Source organism: Halichoeres trimaculatus, unplaced genomic scaffold (genome assembly GCF_033239565.1).
Source record: "Halichoeres trimaculatus isolate MK-OKI-2021-1 unplaced genomic scaffold, fHalTri1.1 fHalTri1_scaffold_2, whole genome shotgun sequence".
In the NCBI taxonomy this organism is placed as follows: Eukaryota; Metazoa; Chordata; class Actinopteri; order Labriformes; family Labridae; genus Halichoeres; species Halichoeres trimaculatus.
The window spans coordinates 37,174,370-37,182,197 of record NW_027437180.1 but is presented as its reverse complement, the minus strand read 5'-3'; positions in this window follow the sequence as shown (position 1 = coordinate 37,182,197).

Genomic DNA, 7,828 nt, shown 5'->3' with positions numbered 1-7,828 from the left:
ACACCTTTAAGTCACTTCCCAGGAGACCACAACAGTGTGGTAAGTGTCTGGCTGCACGTGTTACTAAATATATAATCATTAAATACAAAATAAATAAATAAATAAGGAAAATAAAATAAAATAAAAATAATAATATTTTTTTTAAATATCTTTTTTTTAAATATTTAAAAAATAACCAATCAGATCTGGTGCTGTGACTGAGTGGAGCCGGACCAGAGATGCATCTAGTGTATTTTGGTCCCAAAAAAAAACCTTACAGCGCCTTTAACAGCCAGTGAAACATTTAAGTATTGTCAAGCATACTTTTAGTTTTTATGATAATTACTTATTTATCTTTAGTTGAGTCAGTTAAAGATTTAACCTTTTGAATTGTGTAAAACAATGATCACCTTTGAGCCACTTCCCAGGAGGCCATAACAGTGTGGTAAGTGTCTGGCTGCATGTGTTACAAAACATAAAATCATTGAATACAACAAAAAAACAACAATACAACAGAAAAACAAATAGAATAAAAGCAAAAAATAAATAAATAAATAAAACATAAAAAAAAAAACCCAATCAGATCCAGTGCTGTGACTGAGTGGAGCTGGACCGGAGACGCATCTGATGTATTTAGGTCCTAATAAAGTCCTCACAGGGCCTCTAACAGCCAATGAACCATTCAAGTATTGTCAAGCTAACTTTTATTTTTTATGATAATAACTTATTTATCTTTAGCCGTGTCAGTTATAAATTTAGGCCTTTTGAATTGTGTTAAACAATTATCACCTTTGAGCCACTTCCCAGGAGACCATGACAATGTGTGGTAAGTCTCTGGCCACAAAATATTACAAAATATAAAATTATTGAATACAATAAATAAATAAATAAAACATTAGAATAAAAAATTAAAACAAAAAAGCACAAGTAAAGAAAACTAAATAAAACAACATAAGAATAAAAAATTAAAATAAAACAACATAATATTAAAAAAATATAAAATAAAAATGAAAAATAAATTAAAATGGTCAAAAATATTAAAATAAATAAAAAAATAATAGATTTACTAATAAATTTTAAAAATTAAAAACAAATAAAGAATTAATTAATTAATCAATTAAGAAACTTAAAAAAAAAAAATAAATAAAAAATGCGGGTTGATCTGTGATCCATGTAGCCCTCTGTTCTCTGAGATATTACACTCACTATTTATTGGCTCAGGCTGTGTTCAAACCATTAGCCAACAGGATGAGATTATTTCCCTTGAAAGACATTTTAAGGGCCAAAAGCCTCCCTGAGGACTCATGCTGGGGTCAAAGGTCGGAGAAGCCAACGATCAGGTCAGAGGTCAGGGGGGACCTTTGGACGTCATTATGTTGGTGCCATCATTCAAAATGATGGTTGAGGAGCGTAGGAGCTGTATTGATTATGGTTTCTGCATGGATTACTCATCTGTTAATACATTAAGACACACACACACAGTTCAATCAACTGTCACTGCTTATTTTCCCCTGGTTACACGAGCCATTCAGCAGCTGATGGTCTACATCACAAACAGAGGACGATCAATCAATGAAAGGAGAAAGAAGCTGATTGGTCAGGCCTGAAATCTTTTTTTCTGAGAAGAGATGATTGCATGTTTCATATCTCTTATTAAAGCCTAAAGATCAAAATAACCAACTGCCAGTTATCTTTGCCAGTAAGAAAAATTTCCAGGAAATTAACAGCTGTGCGTTTTACTCAAAACCTTAAGATCAATAATTTATCTCAAAGCTTTTCAGACGCTTGAGTTTATCATAGAAGTGTTTCAGCATTAGTCTAATCTGCAGCTTTAAGCTCAGAAGAAGTAGTTTAATATCTTTGAGGTCCCTCTAACATCACCTAAGCTGAACTCTAAATCTTAAAACACTCGGGATACACCAGCTTTAAATAAGGCCTCCAGCGCTTTGAGGAGGAACCTCTCTTAAATCTAAAAATAGATCGGCATGAGGGTCGTAAACATATTGTCATCAAGTGCTTGTACAAAAACAAAGTAGTTCAGAGACAGCAGGAGGATACTCTTACAGATCCCACAGTTCATGTCAGGCAAGAGGTCTGTGTATCCAGGAATAACACCCACACACCCACACACACAGGTTTTACAACCAAACCATGTGTCGTCCCAGTAAAGAGCAGGAGTTTGGCCCACTGGGCTTTAAAATGCAGCCTGGCGTTGTTCAGGGTTAGAGGTTAGGGATGGCGTTATCACCACAAAGAAGAAATCAAATGAGGAGGAAAATGCAAAGCTCTCCAGGCAACATGTTTTCACAGTAGAGACTGAGTGTTCCTGCAGAGGAGTTTAAAGTCTAATGAGAACTTTTTTGACTTTCACTGGTGTCTGCGCTCGAGCCGCAGAGAAGTGGGTCACATTTGTCATAAAGACACTAAAAGTGGGCCAACGCTTAAAAAAGATAAACAGAGATGTACCACTGTGATTTAGCAGAGGGGAGTGATCAGAGAGATCAGCACACCTTCTGAGTTTTCATCTCCCCTTTTATTCTTTAACCCCTTATTGCCTGAATTAGTTAACAATTATAAAATTTGATTGTGGATATTGTACATTTGAGTACAATACACAGAATATTTATAACTAATTGTAGCAGGATGTGTTCTGCAGCTCTGACCAATTCTGTACTACTGGCCTATCACCTCCTGGGGGCAGTCTATAAAAGGGAGGCAGAGGATTTTCTGCTCCCTCTTGCCCTCCAGGAGGCGGACCTTCTCTCCCTTTCTGCTCACCTCACGTCCTTGCAATCAGCGATCCAGGTATGTTAGCAGCTGGGGTAGTTTTTACGTGAATTGACCGTCAGCGTGCTCCAATTGTTTGTATTCTGTGCTGTTTCAGCCTTGAGCCTTAGGAGCAGGAAGTGCCTCTCCCTCAATTTCACAGTGATCGCCTGATCAGCACCTAACAACTAGTGTGTGCTCTGTAGGCGGGAACTTTTTGCTATTTTGATCCACTGTTGTGTTGCTTCATTGCTGTCTGCTACATAGCTGTTAGCGCCACACAGCTGCGTGCTAACCTTGCTTTTTGCTTGCTACTGCTACACTGTCTGTCTGCATGCCTGCCTTCCAGGGCCTGAGCCCTGTTTGTGAGCCCACCTTTGTCCTGTGTGGGCGTCTTAGCTGCTAGATGGCTAACCCGGCCTAGCCTGCATCTCTGCTCACTCTGCTTGCCTGCAGAGTGACCCTGCTGTTGCTAGCTGAGGGCTAGCGGGCCTTCTCACAGGCAGTGGGACTTTCGCTTGTTGCTGTGTTTTTCTTAATTTTGGGAGTGAATGGACTTGGGGGTTAATTTCTTTGCCCTGATTTTGTTTTTGTTGTTTTTGTTTGAATTGATTTTCCTTTGTTCAGAATCATTTACAGTTGGCAGTTATATTGGTTTCTTCTTGTGTTTCTGACATTAGTATTGTTTGCCTTTATGGAATGAGTTATTGAAGTCATTTATGTTGTGTTAATTATTTAAAGTTACTTTGGGCAGCAGGAGTGTTTTCTGTTGATAACTCATTCATCCTTATTTATTTGTTTGCTGCCAATTATACAGTGGAGAAAATAAGTATTGAACGCGTCAACTTTTTTCTCATCACATTTATTTCCCAAGATGCAATTCAAACAAAATTTCTACAAGACATTGGTATTAACTCAAATAATCCACACATGAAAAGAAATCACAACGTTCAGGTCCATAAATAATGATTATGTGGAATTAAGTACGATAACACAGGGAAAAAGTATTGAACACAATAACTGAGACTTATCTAATACTTAGTGGAGAAGCCTTTGTTTGCAATGACAGCTTCCAGAAGCTTCTTGTATGTTTGAACTAATGGCCCACACTGCTCAGGTGTGATTTTGGCCCATTCCTCTGCACAGATTGTCTTTAAATCTGGAATATTCTTTGGTGCCCTCTGGTGAACCCTTTTCTTTAGTTCTTTCCACAAATGTTCAGTTGGATTGAAGTCAGGTGACTGACTAGGCCATTCTAACAGGTTGATTTTCTTTTTTGAAACCATTTGAGAGTCAACTTTGCCGTGTGCTTTGGATGGTTGTCCTGCTGGAAGGTCCAGCCACGTCTCATCTTCATCATCCTGGTGGATGGCAGCAGATTCAGATCAAGAATTTCCCCATACATGGCTCCATTCATTGCTCCGTCAATTATATGAAGTTTGCCAACACCATGAGATGAGAAACAACCCCATGCCATGATGCTTCACCTCCAAACTTCACTGTTGGTGTAGTGTTTTTTGGCTGATGTGCAGAGCCATTTCTCCTCCAAACATGGTCTGTAGTATGACAGCCCAAAAGTTCAGTTTTGGTCTCATCTGACCAGACAACATTCTCCCAGTATTCTACAGGCTTGTCAAGATGCTGTTTAGCAAACTTTAAACCAGCTTCAACATGCCTTTTCTTGAGGAATGGAGTCTTGTGGGCTGAGCGTCCATAGAAGCCATGGAGGAGGAGTGCATTGCCTATTGTTTTCTCTGTAACAATTGTACCTGCTGCCTCCAAGTCTTTCTGGAGCACTTTCAGGGTGGTCCTTGGCTCGTTGAGTCCTCTTCTGACTATCTTTCTAACTCCCTGGTCAGAAATCTTCAAGGAGCTCCTGTGCGTGGCCTGTTGATGGTAAGGTGGTGCTTCTTCCACTTGTGAATAATGGCCCCAACGGTGCTGACTGGAATATTCAGGTGCTTTGATATAAGTCTGTAACCAGTTCCATTCTGATGCTGAGCAACAATCAGGTTGTGAATGTCTTCAGAGAGCTCTTTGCCTTTACCCACCATGAGGTGTGTCATATTTAACTGCTTGGTGAAAAAAAACACCTTTTCTATAGGACCATCAATTTGCTCTAGCCCAGCTGATGTTGGTTTGCACTAATTGGAAGTTCAAGTAATAATTACTGACAGATTTCAGGTGGTATGGTGCATTTCCTTGCCAAAGAATCCAAAGTATTCCTTGCCAAAACATCCTGGCCACGGGTGTCACCACTGTCAATTCCAAACTGAAAGGCCTCACACGGCCTTGAAACTACCTTTGAATATCACAATATCTCATCATAAACTTAACTATTACCAGGTTGTTCTGTACATTTTTCAAGGTGGTTTGTTTACTCAGTGAAATCTAGTGATACCAATAATTTAGGAGACTGCTTCGTTTACCTTTCATTAGTCGAGAAGTATTTGAGGCCATCGATGTAAAACAACTGAATTCATTCCACTCAACTGTGGCACCGTGTTGTTTTTAATGAGTCACAGCAGATGACCAGAGTCCAGCTCCAAGTGCTGCTGGCTAAATCCAGCCTCAGCTCAGTGACAGATGCCATCCTAACGGAGGCCCGTGGTTCCCAGATTGACCGTGTATCAACAGGAAGTGTCAAATCAGGACCCTGCTGGGGGAAAAACAGAGAGTGCGGGAGAAGATGGGAAGTCTCACACAGTGATCCTGTCTTCAAGAAGTACAGAGACCTGTGGGCCAAAGCATTTTCATCTATACATGAGATAAAAAGACATGAAATACTATAATCTGATTTTCATTTTCACATGAACTAACAGTCATCATCACCAGATCATCATTTTCACACACTCAGGACCCATCCTTTTCGTTAGCCTCCTCCACGTACAGCGTACAACAATCCTGAGTGATGAAGCAAATAATTTATGAGTCTTCATCTTCGGTACCCTCTTTTTTTTAGCCTCTTTTTCTTCTCCTGCCTTTGTCTTAGTGATGAATGTCTTTCTTTTTGCAGTCTGACCTGTCAAAGCTTCATCTGAAGTCTTCTCTTCACAGTAAAGCCAGGCATTCACTGTGTGATTGTTGGCTTGTTTCGAGCCGATTTGCGACTATTTTCTGGATCAGGCCGAATTTCAGCTCGAGAAGAGTTTGACGCCTCATGACCTTGAGCAAATCCATTGATCGCAAGAAAATTAAACATGTTTGAAATCCTGATCGCTCCTCATGAAGGTTTCACACAGTAGGAGCACTATCACGAGCTGACTTGTCTCAACCTCTCGCACAGAGCATGCTCCAACTCTGAAGTTGGTTTAAAATTGGATGAAGTTGGTCCAAAGTTCAATTTACCTCTTGTTCTCACAGAAGAATTGAGAGACCGTACTGCTGAGGTGTGCCCAGTCAATTCCTTGTCCATGCACGTCTTCTTCTTCCTTTTCTAAAAAAAATAATTTCGCTGTCTCTTCACACAGAATAGTAAAAATAACCAAAGCAGTGAGTTTGTTTTTGTTGACCATCTTCGGTGTACGTCTCCCACTTCTGGGTTTCTTTTTCTCCTCCTTGTGACGTTGCAGAGCTGGGTACAAGAGTGCAGCTCCCAAACACCATAGAAGAAGAAGGATCTAGAGTTCAACACATGGACGTATAGTGTGAGACCGTGATTAGTGGGCTGCAAACTGTTGAACTCAGCGATCTAGTCTTGCAGTGTGAGATGGAGCTGAGTCAAACGATTTAAAATATTGCACAGTGAATGCCCGGCTTAACTGACTGCTACCTCTTTGAAGCTGTTGACTCTCAGAAACTGGTCTTCTGGTTCTGGTTTGGCATTGGCCTCTTCCTGTCAGTGTCCACTCCCAGTTTCTGAGCGTCTTTGGATGCTGAGGCAAACTCTCCTCTCTGAGCTCACCTTGACTTTCTTTGATGTCATTTCTCAGGAGGAAAAAAACTGTTTCTGAAAATGTGCTGATGCTATGTCTGTCTTTCATCATGAGTTTTTTTCCAGCTCTTTTTTAGAGCGTTACACGACTGAGATGGGACACCTGTAGGAGGTGGTGGTACCAATTTTTGAGGCTTGATCAATCTTCATTGATGTGGAACAGTTTTTTTTCGAATTGTTAAATGTTCAATATTTTCCAGTTTTGGATAATTTTGTCATTTTTCTTCACTTCTGTAAATTCACAACTTAGAAAAAAACATTTATCTATTTTTTATTTAATTTATTTTGTTTTTTATTTATTTTATTTCATTTTATTTTATTTATCTAATTTAATTTTATTTATTTTATTTTATTCATTTTATTTTATTTTATTTATTTTATTTTATTTTATTTATTTATTTATTTATTTTATTTTATTTTATTTTATTTATTTTATTTTATTTTATTTTATTTATTTATTTTATTTTATTTTATTTATTTATGTATTTATTTATCTTACCAATTTAAACTCTTTATTAGACTTGTACGGAAGAGGGTTAAGGATACTACAAAGGAAAAAGAAAAATGTTTTTATAACAATTTTCTGAGGAAAAAAGTCTGATTTCTGACTTTTTTTTTTAGATTAAAGTCAGAATTCTGGGATTAAAGTCAGTTCTTTGAAAGAAGTTAGAATTCTGACTTTGATCTCATAATTATGACTAAATCTCAGAATTCTGACTTTTAATTAAAAAAAAAAAAGAATAAATAAATAGAAATAAAAAATAAAAATTTGACTTTTTTTCTGTGGCCCTTATCATCTTGTGTAGACATGAGCTGCTTGAATAAAAAAAAGGGACAAATTTGTGTCCTCTAAAACTTTTGAAAAATAGGCTTTACTGTTCACATTCCACTTTAATTCCTACTTGAATTATTATTTTTTTACCTAAAGTTGTGTGCAAAGGGATGTGACTAAAAGAATAAAACACCAAACAGATTCATCGTTATTTCATTACGGCTGCAGAATGCTAATGAAAGCATGCTAAAGTTTCTATTTTAAAGCTAGCTCCTTAATTGTTTTTCTAAATAACCGTCACTGGCTTTGAGCACTTTATTTTGATATCTGATGGATCAGTGTTTGGATGGAGATAGCAAACCACATCATTAAGGCTG